Source organism: Dendrobates tinctorius, unplaced genomic scaffold, assembly GCF_039654945.1.
Source record: "Dendrobates tinctorius isolate UK_male_01 unplaced genomic scaffold, ASM3965494v1 ptg000145l, whole genome shotgun sequence".
Lineage (NCBI taxonomy): Eukaryota > Metazoa > Chordata > Amphibia > Anura > Dendrobatidae > Dendrobates > Dendrobates tinctorius.
This window is the reverse complement of record NW_027361812.1, coordinates 15901959-15917500: the sequence shown is the minus strand read 5'-3', so window position 1 is coordinate 15917500 and position 15542 is coordinate 15901959. Positions and strand designations below refer to the sequence as shown.

Here is a 15542-nt window from a genome sequence, read left to right as displayed (position 1 = left end):
CTCATGTGTGTGTGTGTCAGTGTGCTCATGTGTGTGTCAGTGTGCTCATGTGTGTGTCAGTGTGCTCATGTGTGTGTCAGTGTGCTCATGTGTGTGTCAGTGTGCTCATGTGTGTGTGTGTCAGTGTGCTCATGTGTGTGTCAGTGTGCTCATGTGTGTGTCAGTGTGCTCATGTGTGTGTCAGTGTGCTCATGTGTGTGTCAGTGTGCTCGTGTGTGTGTGTCAGTGTGCTCATGTGTGTGTCAGTGTGCTCATGTGTGTGTGTGTCAGTGTGCTCATGTGTGTGTCAGTGTGCTCATGTGTGTGTCAGTGTGCTCATGTGTGTGTCAGTGTGCTCATGTGTGTGTGTGTCAGTGTGCTCATGTGTGTGTCAGTGTGCTCATGTTTGTGTGTCAGTGTGCTCGTGTGTGTGTCATTGTGCTCGTGTGTGTGTCATTGTGCTCATGTGTGTGTATGTGTCATTGTGCTCATGTGTGTGTCATTGTGCTCGTGTGTGTGTCAGTGTGCTCATGTGTGTGTCAGTGTGCTCATGTGTGTGTGTCAGTGTGCTCGTGTGTGTGTCATTGTGCTCGTGTGTGTGTCATTGTGCTCATGTGTGTGTATGTGTCATTGTGCTCATGTGTGTGTCATTGTGCTCGTGTGTGTGTCAGTGTGCTCATGTGTGTGTCAGTGTGCTCATGTTTGTGTCAGTGTGCTCATGTGTGTGTGTCAGTGTGCTCATGTGTTTCAGTGTGCTCGTGTGTGTGTCAGTGTGCTCGTGTGTGTGTCATTGTGCTCATGTGTGTGTCAGTGTGCTCGTGTGTGTGTCAGTGTGCTCGTGTGTGTGTCATTGTGCTCATGTGTGTGTGTGTCATTGTGCTCGTGTGTGTCAGTGTGCTCGTGTGTGTGTCAGTGTGCTCGTGTGTGTGTCATTGTGCTCATGTGTGTGTGTGTCATTGTGCTCGTGTGTGTGTCAGTGTGCTCATGTGTGTGTCAGTGTGCTCATGTGTGTGTGTCATTGTGCTCGTGTGTGTGTCAGTGTGCTTGTGTGTGTGTCAGTGTGCTCATGTGTGTGTCAGTGTGCTCATGTGTGTGTGTCATTGTGCTCGTGTATGTGTCATTGTGCTCGTGTGTGTGTCAGTGTGCTCATGTGTGTGTCATTGTGCTCGTGTGTGTCATGGTGCTCGTGTGTGTGTCATTGTGCTCGTGTGTGTGTCATTGTGCTCGTGTGTGTGTCAGTGTGCTCATGTGTGTCAGTGTGCTCATGTGTGTGTCAGTGTGCTCGTGTGTGTGTGTGTCAGTGTGCTCATGTGTGTGTCAGTGTGCTCATGTGTGTGTGTCATTGTGCTCGTGTGTGTGTCAGTGTGCTCATGTGTGTGTGTCAGTGTGCTCATGTGTGTCAGTGTGCTCATGTATGTGTGTCAGTGTGCTCATGTGTGTGTGTCAGTGTGCTCATGTGTGTCAGTGTGCTCATGTGTGTGTGTCAGTGTGCTCATGTGTGTGTGTTGCACAGTGTATACTGTATACTTGTAGGCAGATGTAGTTTTAATGCACTTATGTACCTTTTTCTCTCATTTTAACTGTTGTTTTTTTCTAATTTCTCTTTGATACCAGTGATGACTTATATTCTGTATTAACTGAATTTATGGTACAATTATCTGTTGTAGTATTTGTTGTTCACTGTTATTTGGTACTAGCTTATGTGCTATAGATCTGTTCTCTTCTTGTATTAGTTTAGATGTCCAGGTCACACTCCTGTGTGCTTGTAGGAAGCAGTAGTCGTATTTTAACACATGTTTGGATCCTCTTTTGTTTGTTTTTTATTCTTGTTTTTGAGGCACCTCTGGGAATTGTGTAACAGCTCAATGGCAGATCAGTGCAATTTTCAGAGTACAGAGACTCATCCCTGCTTCCTGTGATTAGAGCTGCCCGGGCAGAACACCTACCAGCGTTTATGGCCCCTTCTATGTCCTCCCAACTGGAAAATCTGCGTGCAATAAAATGCTGCCATCCCTGCTTAACACTTCAGCTGCCGGATGGACTTTAAATGGCCACCAGAAACCTTGGTTTACAGTGATATTCATTATTGTCCTCTCATCTTATTCCCTAAGATCCAATGGTCTTACCTAGTGAAGTGAGTATTGGAACCTGTGCATAGGAACCTGTGGAGGAAAGGAGGGATATAAATGTAAAAATACTGTAATTCGTGCATGGACAGCTGATCAACTATCGAGTTTCACTTAGTAGAAGACGATATTATGTATATTTAAAAATTAAAGAAAGGGAGAAATAAAGGGGAGAGAGAAGGAAGGAAAGGAAGAAGGAAAGAAAAATGAAGAAAGGAATAGAGTAGGAAAAAAAGAAAGAAAGAAAGAAAGAAAGAAAGAGAAAAAATGAAGAAGAAAGAAATGGAGTAGGAAAGAAAGAGAGAGAAAAGAAAGAGAGAGAAAAGAAAGAAAAAATGGAGGGGTTTGGGAAAGAAAAAAGAAAGCAAGAAAGGAAAGGGGGAAGGGGAAGGGACGGAGAAAGAAATAAGTAATGGAGAAAGAAAGAAAGAAAGAAAGAAAGAAAGAAAGAAAGAAAGAAAGAAAGGAAGAAAGAAAGGAAGAAAGAAAGAAAGAAAGAGGAAAGGAATGGAGTAAGAAAGAAAGAAAGAAAAAAGCAAGGAAGGAGAACGAAGTGAGAAAGAATGAAAGAGAAAGAAAGGAAGAAAGGAGAAAGTAAGGAAGGGAGTAGGAAAGAATGAAAGAAAAGAAAGGAAGAGAGTAGGAAAGAAAAAAGAAAGAAAGAGAAGGAAGGAAAGAAAGGGAAAGAAGGTAAGAAACCATGAAATTAATAGGGAGAATGGCATTTAAATGGTTATGCACCATTCTAAAACTATCCCCAATTTTATAGGAAGATCGTTCTATTTCTCTCTTGTATTGCACCTCTGAGCCTTGCCGAAATGAATTGCATTGATAGAATTTACAAATGGAAATTCTCCATTAGAAAAGGAATAGCCGATTAAAATTGATTTTGTTTAACTTAATAACCGTGTTATCCCCTTAAGGTTTCAATGACCTCTCCTGATGCCAAGCAGACCCATCATTTTTATCCTCTGTAACAACATTTCCTTCTCTGGATTCTGGCTGTCATTTTTCTATATAACTCAGATATTATTATGTAATGTTACCACTGTATTTAGCATGAGGTTTATCTATGACACACAATAAAGACTTACTGAAAAGCACCTTGTTCTGATGCCTTTCTGTCGCCAAGTTGCTGATATGTGTTGGACACATTGGCATCTGATGGCTGCTGGGAATTTAAACCTCTGATATTAAAGTACCATCCTAAAATCTTCTCAGAACTTGACAAAATCTCAATCAGTTCCATAGAAATGGAAATGTTATAGCATCCATCAAAACCTAGTGTAAAATAAGGTGCATCTTTTACAAACTAATTGTTAAGAGAAACTCAACTTTACTTTTTTTAATTAAAAAATATAAGTTTTTATAATGTATATAATAAAAGCATAATGCATGTGATATGTTTATTTACATGAGTAAAATGTTCTGGAAATATATCAATTCAGGATCCAAAAGCAAGGAGTAAATATTATTATTATTATTATTATTATTGTTATTATGATTGTTATTAAAATAACAAGACTTGTACACATACATTAACTACAACAAAAAAAGTACAAAAAAGTAAAATTTTGTTGATTTTGTGAAAGTCTCTTAATCGATGGGAGCAGTAAAACAAATATAACCCATTGCTATGGTGTTTAACGCTTGGAGAGATGGAGAAGAGTAAATGCATCAGTGTGAATGGGCATGTAGGAAAGGTAAAATACAGGTAACTCTCTCCACCTTAAACTATGTATACAGCTATGGAAATGGTTTGTAAAATATCTCCAGGTCCCCCTGATGAAATTTGCAATCTGTCAACATAATTATGGTCTCTTTATCATATTCATGCAACTTTTAGTATAGGATATTAGGTCATGTGATTTCTCAACATCATGATGGTGATCAGACAACATTTGTGCATTGCTAGACAGCCTGTAGTGTACTACAAGTCCCAGCATGCCAGTTTGATAGGATACGATGTCTTACAGGTATTCGCTACAGGTTAGAGCTATTCTTGTAATTTATGTATGTAGCTAGATATTATTGTTAGTTCTTCTGTCATAATGTTTGTGCCTATTTATTTGCTTAAAATATGATATTAAAGCAGCTCTTAACGCCAGACATTTCCACCAATGGGAACTATAACTGTAATTGCCAATTCATTTGTTCCTGAAGTTGTTTTGACTTTTCCATCGTCTCCCAGCCTAAGCCACCAACAAAATGCCATTGTCTCTAATTAGATGGTGTAATTGTGGGATGATGGGCCTATTTAATAGGTACATTAAACAAACAGAACAGAGTGGGGTCGCAGAGTTGTGCTTAAATATCAGCAGCCTTTGTATTTTATTGCAGGTAGTCTCAGTAATGTCACATACAGCACTGGAGAGACAAGGCAGAACTAAGCAGTGCAGTGTTTATGGATGTGGCCCATCAGGGTGGTATTTACAAGCTTGGTGTATGTTCACACTGTGATCACTGTATCACTTCTGGGGTTAATTTACCAGCACAACCCCTTATTACACTGCAACCCCCTTGTTGGCAGCTGCAGTTCCCACTCTCTACTATCTGTAGAGCACAGTCATATGATCCATGAATTCCCTACAGTCTATTATGCACAATTCCTGCTTGATCTCTCTCCCTCACTAGAGTTTTGGGGCAGAACCAGTTCTTCTGGAAACATTGGATTAACAAGCTTTGTAGCCTTAAACATGTTAAATATTTATTACCAGCACTTATCTCATTATAGAACATTTCTTCCCAAACACATCAAAAAAAGGTTACAAACCTGGAAAAGATAGGTGTCAACTAATATGTCCACTAGCATAGGTCACAAAGGGCTACCAAGTAGATTTCCTCAGGTCCTGACTCTGTTCAGCTAGAGAAATTTGTCATGAGAGAACCTGTAAAACCTGAATGACGAACCATATAAAAGATTTTAATAGTGGCTATATTGGCTGGCCCTAAGCTTTTCCAAGAACATATGTAAGGCTAGGTTTCCATTTATCGTTGGCATCAGTATGCCCTCGATGAATGGGAGTGATCGTGTAGACAATTATGGGATCAGTTCCCACATTAGTTTCCCTACGGCATTTTTTGCAGCACACTGTCAGGAATAAAAAACAGTTTGACTGAAAAATGGAAACAACGCTTAAGAATATTTCTACACTCTGCTTGTGTGTATTGTACATAAAACATTTTAGTAATCTATGCAAAAGAGAAGATGCCATCTGAAATTCATGGAAAATGGGTCATTACATGGCAACCATTTAGATGAATGGTTGTCTATGTATCCCATGGACGACCAGAGTGTAGCAGAGCAGGAGCCAATATATGGAATAACAGTTTTTACTTGGGATGATCAAACCGATTCCTCACCAGTCATTATACCGATGCCTCTACCTTGTGCCAGTCATTACACTGGCTACTCATCCACTCCAGGATTCAGTATAAACTTATTATCCTCACCCACAAAGCACTCCACGGTTCAGCACCACCCTACATCTCCTCTGTCGTCTCAGATTACCACCCTACCCGTGCCCTCCGTTCTGCTGATGACCTGAGGTTAACATCCTCAATAATCAGAACCTCCCACTCCCGTCTCCAAGTCTTTTCAAGTGCTGTGCCAATTCATTAGAATGCACTACCCAGGTTAATATGATTAATCCCCAATCCCCACAGTCTTAAGTGTGCCCTGTAAACGCATTTGTTCAGACTGGTCTATCGCCTCAACACATTAACCTAAATATCCCTGTGTGGCTCACTCAAATTTTTTTTTACCATAACCTGGTTCCTCGCATCATGTTCTCACATGCTTTATGCATTTAATAGCCCTCTGTGTCTGTACTGTTACATATTTAGACAGTTAACTGGTTCATGCAGCAACAGGAACACTCGATTCTTACACTATGGCTGGGCCGAACAATGAAAGCAATTGTTACCATCCACCTTTCGTGTCTCCCCTTTTCCTTATAGATTGTAAGCTTGCGAGCAGGACCCTCATCCCTATTGGTATCTGTTTTGATCTATGTGTTTATTGGTATGCTGTAATGTCTAAATGTCTATTGTCTGTAGAAGTCCCCTCTATAATGTAAAGTGCTGCGGAATATGTTGGCGCTATAGAAATAAAATTATTATTATTATTAACCGATTCAATGTGAATCAGATTCAATGTGAACAATTTGCAATTCGTCTTGCACAAATTGGCCCCCAAAAAATACAGGCTGCTTTTTCACATTGCAGAAGACTGCATCAGTCACAGAAGGCCCAAATGACTGTAGGCGCTACTGGACTGGCTTCCCCATAATGCCTTGTAGCTATCACATCACATGGTAAAGTGCTGCCATTCATGATGGACTATGATAGCCTATATAAAAGCTGAGGCAGGGAGTGCAGCAATACTTTTAGGGTGATTTGTGGAGAAGACATCAAAGGTTACAGCTCAGGAAAGGGGATAGGAAAAATTCAAAACATAGCTGTCAAGCAACGGACAATTACACTAGACAGTACTGGGTTTTACAACTGCAGCAACGAAGAAGATGAGTGTAGTAATCTGTGAGCAAGACAGATATCCTATTGATAGGGAGGGAGATAGGAGGGGGACAAGCAGCAATGCCATTGTAATTGATCAGTGATATGGTATAGCTAGCATCAGTCCTGCTGCATATGAATTACAATTACACTTTTATTTTCATTCATAATGCACTAGAAAGTAGAAGCAAGAGAGCAAAATACTTTTTTTACAGAAAAAAATGTGAAATCAGTGTCAGACGTGTGCATGCTTGTCACAAGCAACTGTATTGAGTTTTTGCATTTTTTTAAGCAAATGTTTTTGTGAAGGGGAGAATGAATGCTTTCTAAAAATGCAAAAAAAAAATATATATATATATTAAAGACATTTTACTGTTCATACCTAGCATTTCTTTTGATGTCCTTTTTGCGCAAGTGTTGGATAATTAGGGTTGAAAAAATTGTCATATGGTAAAGCACCACACCAGGGTTTTTGTTTTTCAGCCTTGGAGTGATGCTTTAAACCTAAATCCCCTGCCCCCGGTCATATACTTACCCTCCAGCGTCCGCACTGTTTTTCGTCACCACTTCGGTCCCACGGCGCCATCTTGTGAGAGCAGCATCTGGCTGTCTAGAAGTCAAAAGCTACATCACAAGCTTTCAATACAAGTCAATGGGAGCCAGAATGAGGCACTCATAGACTTGTATTGAAAAGTGACCTCCGCGCCGCTCCATGAACCACTGGAGCTACCGGCAGAGCACTTTACGCCAGAGACTGATAGGACCAAAGATGGAAAATGATGAAGGCAGTGGCAGGTGAGTATGAGACAGGGGGCAGGAGAATTACAGTTAGAGCACCATTCCAGCGGTGCAATAAAAAAACCCACTGGAGTGGTGCTTTAATTGTAGCATTGTACAAAATGTATGGTAAAAGAAAAAGTGGCAATGGCATTGAATGGTGAATGTAAAATAAAAAAAAAATAGGAAAAAACAAACCATACCCTGGCTAAGAATACATGATAGCAGAAGCTCCACGACCACTGGCATCTGATGCTTTCTGGTCAGTAATACTACCAAACGCAGTTGATGATTGGCCTCCTTTGTTTCCGGCAAGCTTATTAGTTGGGAGAAAGCACAGGGCATTATGGAATATGTGGCACATCACTTCTCTCAGTCACAGCAGGATGATGTTACCTCTGTCACTGACACAATCAGTCAGTGTTCTGTACAGAACGGCCTCTCCAATCACAAATGATCAAAATGGATAATTTTTGGATGATTTACACAAGAAAACCACTCACTTGTCAGTGAGCTCAGCTGTGTTATTAAATGGGCCATAGGTTACTACCAGGTTTGACATTACTATGTTATTCTATTTTATTCACTGGAAATCAAATTTTTGAGAAAAGTTCATAGAACCTGGTTAATGTAAATGGAAAATGATTTGATCATCTGTATTTTTTACATATACATTTTTCTGGTTGTTTTACCACTTTAGGCTTGGCGTCCCATGTATCAGGAACATCTGTCCAGTTGTGGGTAGACACTGGACACCTCTCGGAACCAGACACAATTGATGGCCAATTTGTATACTTTTTTTGCCACTCTGGCACCCATAACTGGATCCTGAGTAACAGCTTACATTAGTGTCTAATCAAAATGTCTAAATTTCTGGTCACAACTCATAGACCAGAAGACAGGAGGGGATGTCCCTCCCAACAATAGTGCAAAAAAGAGTGCAATTTTGAATGCAAGTCTAGATTATTCACTCACTTCTGCAATTTAAAGATGAATTGTTTAGCCAGCATATGGAAAGAAATAGCAAGAATGGCCAATATTTTGACCTGTCCTAGATAGACTTTGATCATGGCCCATATCCTATGGTTCAAAGCAAATACAGTCAGCCCCTGGACTTGAGGATCAGATTGGCTTAGTGTAAATGTCAACTGAAATAGTGCTTAAAGGTGAATATACAATGGGAAAAAACATTTACCAGTCCACACAGGATTAATCAAAGTATCAAATACAAACAGGACAGATCTATACAACATATATCTATGTTTTCCATAGCAACCAATCAAAGCACTGCTTCCATTTTACCAGACCATGTTAAGAAATGAACGCTGCATCATGATTGGTTTCTGTGGACAACAGACATTCTTTCTCTTTACACAGTTTAACCACTTCTCGACATTGGACGCATCCATACGCCATTGTCAGCTGGATACGTCATGGCGATCTTCCGCGCACAGTGGCTGTGTGCGTGCGATCGCCACCAGGTGTCAGCTGTCAGAATCAGGCACTCTTAACCCTCTAAATACTGTGATTGATATTGATTGCAGTATTTAGCAGGCAAGCAGAGGGAGGGAGCTCCCCTGCTCTTAGATTGACGCCCCCACGACATCATCGCAAGAGACGATTGTTGCCATGGAGACCCGAAGTAGTCATGGCGACATCCGGGTCACCAGAGCTAGGAAACTTGCTACAACATGCTCAGAGCATGATGTAGCAAGTTTGTCTGTCAGTGCAGCGCTGACAGTTTGTAAAGCATAGCAAAGCGCTTGCATTGCTATGCTTTACAAGCGATCAGACTGCAAAAAGTGAAAGTCTCATAATGGTACACAGTTAAAAAAAAAATGTAAAAATAAAATAAAATTGAAAAAATATATATAAAAAAAATCACAAAATAATAAAAGTAAAAAATTGTATCCAAAAATAAATATTTTTATGGAAAAAAACAATAAACAAAAAAGTACACATATTTGATATCGCTGCGTCTGCAATGACCCGACCTATGAAACTGTCCCACTAGTTAACCCCGTTAGTGAACACCACAAAAATAAAACACAGGTCAAAAAACAATGCTTTATCATCAAACTGCCGAATGAAAAGTGGAATAAAACGTGATAAAAAAGATAAATGCAAATAATAACGGTATCGCTGAAAACATCATCTTGACCTGCAAAAAGCAAGCCACTATATTGCTCCATTAACGGAAAAATACAAAAGTTATAGCTCACATAATAAAGTGATGCAAAAATAATTAGTTTGTATTGTGTAAAAGCGCCAAAGCATGAAAAACAATGAAAATGGGGTATCGTTGTAATCATACTGATCCAAAGAATAAAGCTGCCTTGTCGATTTTACCACACGCAGAACAACATAAAAAAAGCAATTCCAATTGCTGTTTTAGTTAATTCAGACTCCCAAGAATTGGAATAGAAAGCGATAAAAAAAAGTCGTGTGACCAAAAATGATACCAATAAAATGTCAACTCTTCCTGCCAAAAAAAGCCCTCAAATGACTGTGTCACCGAAATATGGAAAAATTATAGCTCTGAAAATATGGCGGTGCAAATACTTAGCTTTTGTAAAAAAAAGGCTCATTTAGTGTGTGAAAGGCGCCAAACAGAAAACCCCAATATAAAACTGATATACTGTAGCTGTTATCGCACCGACCCAAAGAATAAAGTTATCTAATCACTTATACCGCATGAGGAATGGCGTAAAAAATAAATAAAACCAGTTCTTCACCTGCTGTTGATTTGTTCATTCTGCCTCCCAAAGATCACAGTAAGGGTCGGTGCACATTTATCCTGCGCTCTGCATGTAAATCTCTGAAATATGTGATTCAGATGGAACCTCCAGCGGAAGATTCCCTATAATGAGACAGATGGGGAGGCACTGTGGACGCCGTCTGACCTGGGATCCGGCAGTGTCCGTCTTTTTAGGATTCCATAAAAACGCTGTCCATGGCACCACAGTTTTATACACATCAGAAAAAAAGGACATCGCTGAACAGATGCTAGATGGAGTCCAGAGTAACTCTGTTGCCTCATTATAGTGAATGGATCCTTGGGTGTTTCATCTGAATCATGTCATGTAGAGATTTAGATGGAAACTCCAAATTAAGTGCTCAGCATACAGCACAGGATAAATGTGATCCCAAACATTATGTAAAATGCTCCCAACAAAAGCTTCAACTCAAGCCACGAAAAAAACAAGTCCCCACTCAGGTCTGTCATCTGTCTATGGAAATAAAGGGGGCTTCCATATTACTGGTAGCACAAAGGCTCTGGAAAAGCAAAATGGCTCCTCGGCCCCCAAAAAGAAATTCAGCAAATTCTGCACTCCCAAATCCAAATGCCCCCTTCCCTTCTGAGCTCCACAGTGTGCCTAAACCACATTTAGCATCCACATGTTTGGCATTTCTGTGGTGATGAGAGCCCGTTGAATTTACAGGTGCGTGTCTCCAGAAGCATGAGCTGGCCATAACATACTGGTCACTACAGCATACTGGTCACTACAACTACATTTTGCAATTTTCACTTGGCAACATTAACTGCTGCCTGTTTCTGGAAAGCAGAAATGGAATCAAAATCGTCACTACACCAGTAAATAAATTCCCAAAGGGGTATACTTTCCAAAATGGTGTCACTTGAGGGGGTACTATGCTTTTCTAGCATGTAGGGGCTCTGTATATGGAGTCCACAAGCTATTCTAGAAAAATCTGTGCCCCAGGAGACAAATAGTGCTCCGTCCATCCCAAGTCTCGCTATATGTGGCTAAGTAGTACTGTATAGCCACATACGGGGTATTTCTACATTCAGCTGAAATTGTGGGACACATTTTGGTGCAATTTTTACCCATTTCCCAGTGTGAAAATGTAAAATCTGGGACTAAAACAAACTTTTGGTGGCAAAAATTCAATTAATTTGTTCTTCACTGCCCAATGGAATAAAATTCTGACCTGTGGTGTCAATATGATCACTGCACCCCTAGATCAATTTATATAGAGGTGTAGTCTGTAAAATGGTGCATTTTATGGGGGATTCTGCTGTTCTGGAACCTCAAGGGCCCTGCCAATGTGACATGGCACCCTTAAACCTGTCCATCAACATCTTAACTCCAAAATTACACGTCTTCCCTTCGACTACGTATGGGTTATCGGCATACTCAGGAGAGATTGCACAACAAATTTTGAGGTCCATCTTCTCCTACTTCCCTGGTAAAAATAAAAAAATGGGGCTAGAATAACATTATTGTGGGAAAAAAATTTTTTTTTATTTTCACAACTCTACATTATAAACTTCTGTGAAGCATCTAGGGGTTAAAGGTGCTCACCACACATCTAGATACATTCTATGAGGGGTCTAGTTTTCAAAATGGGTTCACTTGTGTGGGGTTTCCACTGTTTAGGTATATCAGGGGCTCTCCAAACATGACACCTGCAGTCTATTCCACTAAAATCTATGTTACAAAACACCACTCCTTTCTTTCTGAGCCCCGTGTACCCAAACATTAGTTTTTCACCACATACAGGGTATCTGCATACTCAGGAGAAATTGCACAACAAATTTTGGGGTCCATTTTCTCCTGTGTGTTCAAAGTGCTCAACACACATCTAGATAAGTTCCCTGAGGAGTCTAGTTTCCAAAATGGTGTGTCACTTTTCAGGGGGTTTCCACATCAGGGACTCTCTAAATGTGCCATGGCGTCTCCTAATTGTTATAGCAAATTTTGTATTCAAATGGCGCTCCTTCCCTTCTGAGCCCTGCCATGCGCCCAAACAGTAGTTTTCCCCCACATATGTGGTATCGGCGTACTCAGGAGAAATTACACAACAAATTGTATGATGCCATTTCTTCCATTACCTTTGCGAAAATAAAAACATTTGTGTCTAAAGTAATTTTTTGGTGAAAAAAAGTTACCGTAAGTGTTCATTTTTGCCTTCCACATTATAAAAAATCATGTGAAGCACCTGAAGGGTTAATAAATGTTTTGTCATATCTTATCAGTAGCAACCGCCATCTTCAATCTCAGTATTGGGGAAGTCTGTCTTCGCTGAATACAGGAATACAGATTTTACCTCAGAATTGAGAATTTTGATAATGACTAATCAATTCTGGGGGAGAAAGAAGCAGATTTCCCTGGTAAGATTTATGACAAAGTTACTTCTTTTCATTTGTACTATTGATTTATGAAACAAAAAATTAAGATGGCGGTTACTTTTTTAAATAAATGAGGCCCAAATGGACACAAACAGCTAAACATATAAAAAATGAGAACTAGAGGATGGAAGAAGTCAGAAGAGAAGCTCATATTTGATGTCAGTTTCTGTGAATCGCTGCTGGTACCTAAGAGCCCAGATGCCAGGCCATTATGTTCAATGAAGTCGGCCAGGCTAGCGAGAAACATGTCAGACCAAAGCCACAAGACACAGAAGCGAGCAGCTGCTGTCCTGTAGATGCAGCTTAGATGCCATTTTCTGTACAGTTTAGAAAATGTTATTCAACCATTTATTCTTAGTGATTTTTCTGGGACCTGAACGTGGGCAAATTACAAAACTAAAACGTCGTTCTGGGCATGAAAACAAAAAGTTGACCTCATGAGCCTCGAAGCAGTTTTTCTGATGGGTAAGGGACGCTCTTGGGGTTTTTAGTTATTGCAAACTGCAATTCACATGGAAAAAAATGTATTACTATAATGCCACTATATATCTGCGCTATTCGTATTACATAATTGCTAATATATTAGGTTTTCATTGCTCGGCAGCTTGGACTAAATCAAAACCACATTTGCACACTGGAAAGCAATAGAAGTAAAATATTAATGGAGCATGCATAGGAGCTTTACTGTATTCTGTTAATGTCACGGACTATCTCTACAAATGAAGGCTTCTCTGTGTGTGTCTGGCATGGTTACCAGCTTTATTTCCATTTTCACAATGGAAAAAAGTCCACACTGGAGAAATTATCATACAGAACATGATGTCATGTCGCAGATTATTAGCGATGTTAATGATAACCCTCATGTGATACACTGTATATTACTGCTTTTAAGTGCTCATGGTGCCATATGAAGAAAAATCTGCGTTTTAAAGAGAATCTGTCAGCAGGTTTTTGCTATGGAATCTGAGAGCTGCATAATGTAGAGGCAGAGACCCTGATTCCAGCAATGTATCACTTATTGGACTGCTTGGTGCAGTTTTGATACATTCCTGTTTACCCTGCTGTAGATGTAGCAGTAGTCAGAATGCTGGGCTATGTATAACCCTGCCCACACCACGGATTGACAGCTTCCAGTGTAGAACCCCACCCACACCGTGGATTGACAGATTCCTGTGTATAACCCCACCCACACCGCTATTTGGCAGATTCCTGTGCATAACCCCACCCACACTGCTGATTGACAGCTTCCTGTGTATAACCCCTCCCACACCGCTATTTGGCAGATTCCTGTGCATAACCCCACCCACACCGCTGATTGACAGCTTCCTGTGTATAACTCTGCTGACACTTCTGATTTGCAACTTCCTGTGCACACTGTACATTGTCAGCAAGCTGCCAATCAGTGGTAGGGGCGTGGTTACCCAGATTAGCCTGTCTGGTCTGCATCTGAGACCTAATCCTGTAGTGATAATCTCCTGCTGACAAAACACTGAATATAGTGAAACTACAGCAAGCTGCTGAGCAAGAAACACATCCCTAGAGTCAGGTTCTCCACCACTACATTATGCTGCTCTCAGACTAAATAGCAAAAACCTGGTGACAGATTTCCTTTAACACTTCAGTTGGGTATTATTACCGAGTGAATAAATGAGGCTTACACTAAAACAAATAATGAGGATTACACTAAACACAGTGTCCTAAAGTCATGTACTCAGGTTGGATTCTCAGACCCTCGTCAACGTGGACTTAAATAAAATGTGATCACGTTCACAGATACTGTAAATGCCTCCAATGGACCTGTCCACATTCTTCACAATAACAGCATCCAATCTATTACATGAAGTGAATTTATATTTTTGACATCATAATTATACTTCAAATATATCAAAAATTTTTAGAAAATTTCTAATTGACCAGACCTGATTTTGGAACATGCATGCTCCATTGTACAGCTTACACAGAATTAAACACATAGCATTAACCATTGAATACGGGCTTTGCACTACAGTCCAGAACTACATCCATATTTCTGCTGGCTTCAGAGCTCATTCGCCACAAATGCCTTGTTGTATCAGTGTCTGCCCAGAACGTGCTAGAATGATTAGCACATATGAACTGAAGAAAGAAAAATAACTGTATCATTAGATTATTGAGGATCAGCTCATCTGTAAAGAGTAGGTAGGTTGGCAAGAATGTTGAAAGCTTCCATAAAAGTATCCCTTAACATTAAATATGCACACAAAAATATCCCACCACATCCTCCCTTAATCTCCTCCTTTTCTTTGGTCCTATTTTGTCTTATATTCCAATTAAAACTAAGAAATATAAGGATCACTTCTGTATCTCAGGAGCTCAGCCATCTCCACCCTCTTCCTGACTTTCCTTAGTGTGGCTGTGAGACAACTGGCTACAGCAGAATCCTCCCTGATGTACCTTGTCTGCAGTAGAACTAAGGCACACAAAGCCCTTTCCGCTCATCGATGAGTATGTGGGACCTCTCCTGGTCAACAGCTGAGGAGACAATGCTGCAGATTAATCAGTGAACATTGAACTTCTTTAACCGATCATGTGTTCTATGGGGTTTACCTTCCATTTATACGTCTTTCTCATTCCAGTTGCACAGTATTATTAGTACAACCTAAATTCTTTTCTAGCATTATATTGCATGTAAAGAATGAAGCTCAAGGACTTGGTTGAGTTCACACAAGGGAAATAACCAAACTGAGCTAGGGTTTCTATCCACAGACCCTAAAAGTTTTATGGGGTGCTTATATGGTACCAAAGACACTTTGATCTTTAATGAATACAGGGCAATGATTAGGTTTGGCATGTGTGGCTGCCATCAACTTCACTCGGCCACAACTAATCCTGGAGTTTGGTCTCAGTTCAACCAATTTAGGTAGCTACTATGTGGCATGTTCAATCATAAACACAATCAAGTATAAACTTATAAAGCATATAACCTCATTATTTTCTGTTGGGGATTATGGATG

The 15542-nt window shown here is 40.2% G+C and overlaps 1 protein-coding gene across 4 annotated transcripts in view; it reads right to left on the bottom strand.

The window, feature by feature from the left end:
• Nucleotides 1-15542, bottom strand: part of HOXC4 (homeobox C4) — a 108218-nt gene that overhangs the window by 12508 nt on the left and 80168 nt on the right. The window contains exons 2-3 of one of the 4 annotated variants that reach the window (XR_012220400.1): nt 3200-3386; nt 2106-2141 (exon numbers count right to left, since the gene is read on the bottom strand). The exons of 1 other annotated variant lie outside the window; for it this stretch is intronic. The gene's annotated coding sequence lies outside the window, so the exon portion shown is untranslated. The remainder of the gene's footprint in view (nt 1-2105; nt 2142-3199; nt 3387-15542) is intronic. 2 more of the 4 variants (XR_012220401.1, XR_012220399.1) reach the window with 2 other exon arrangements.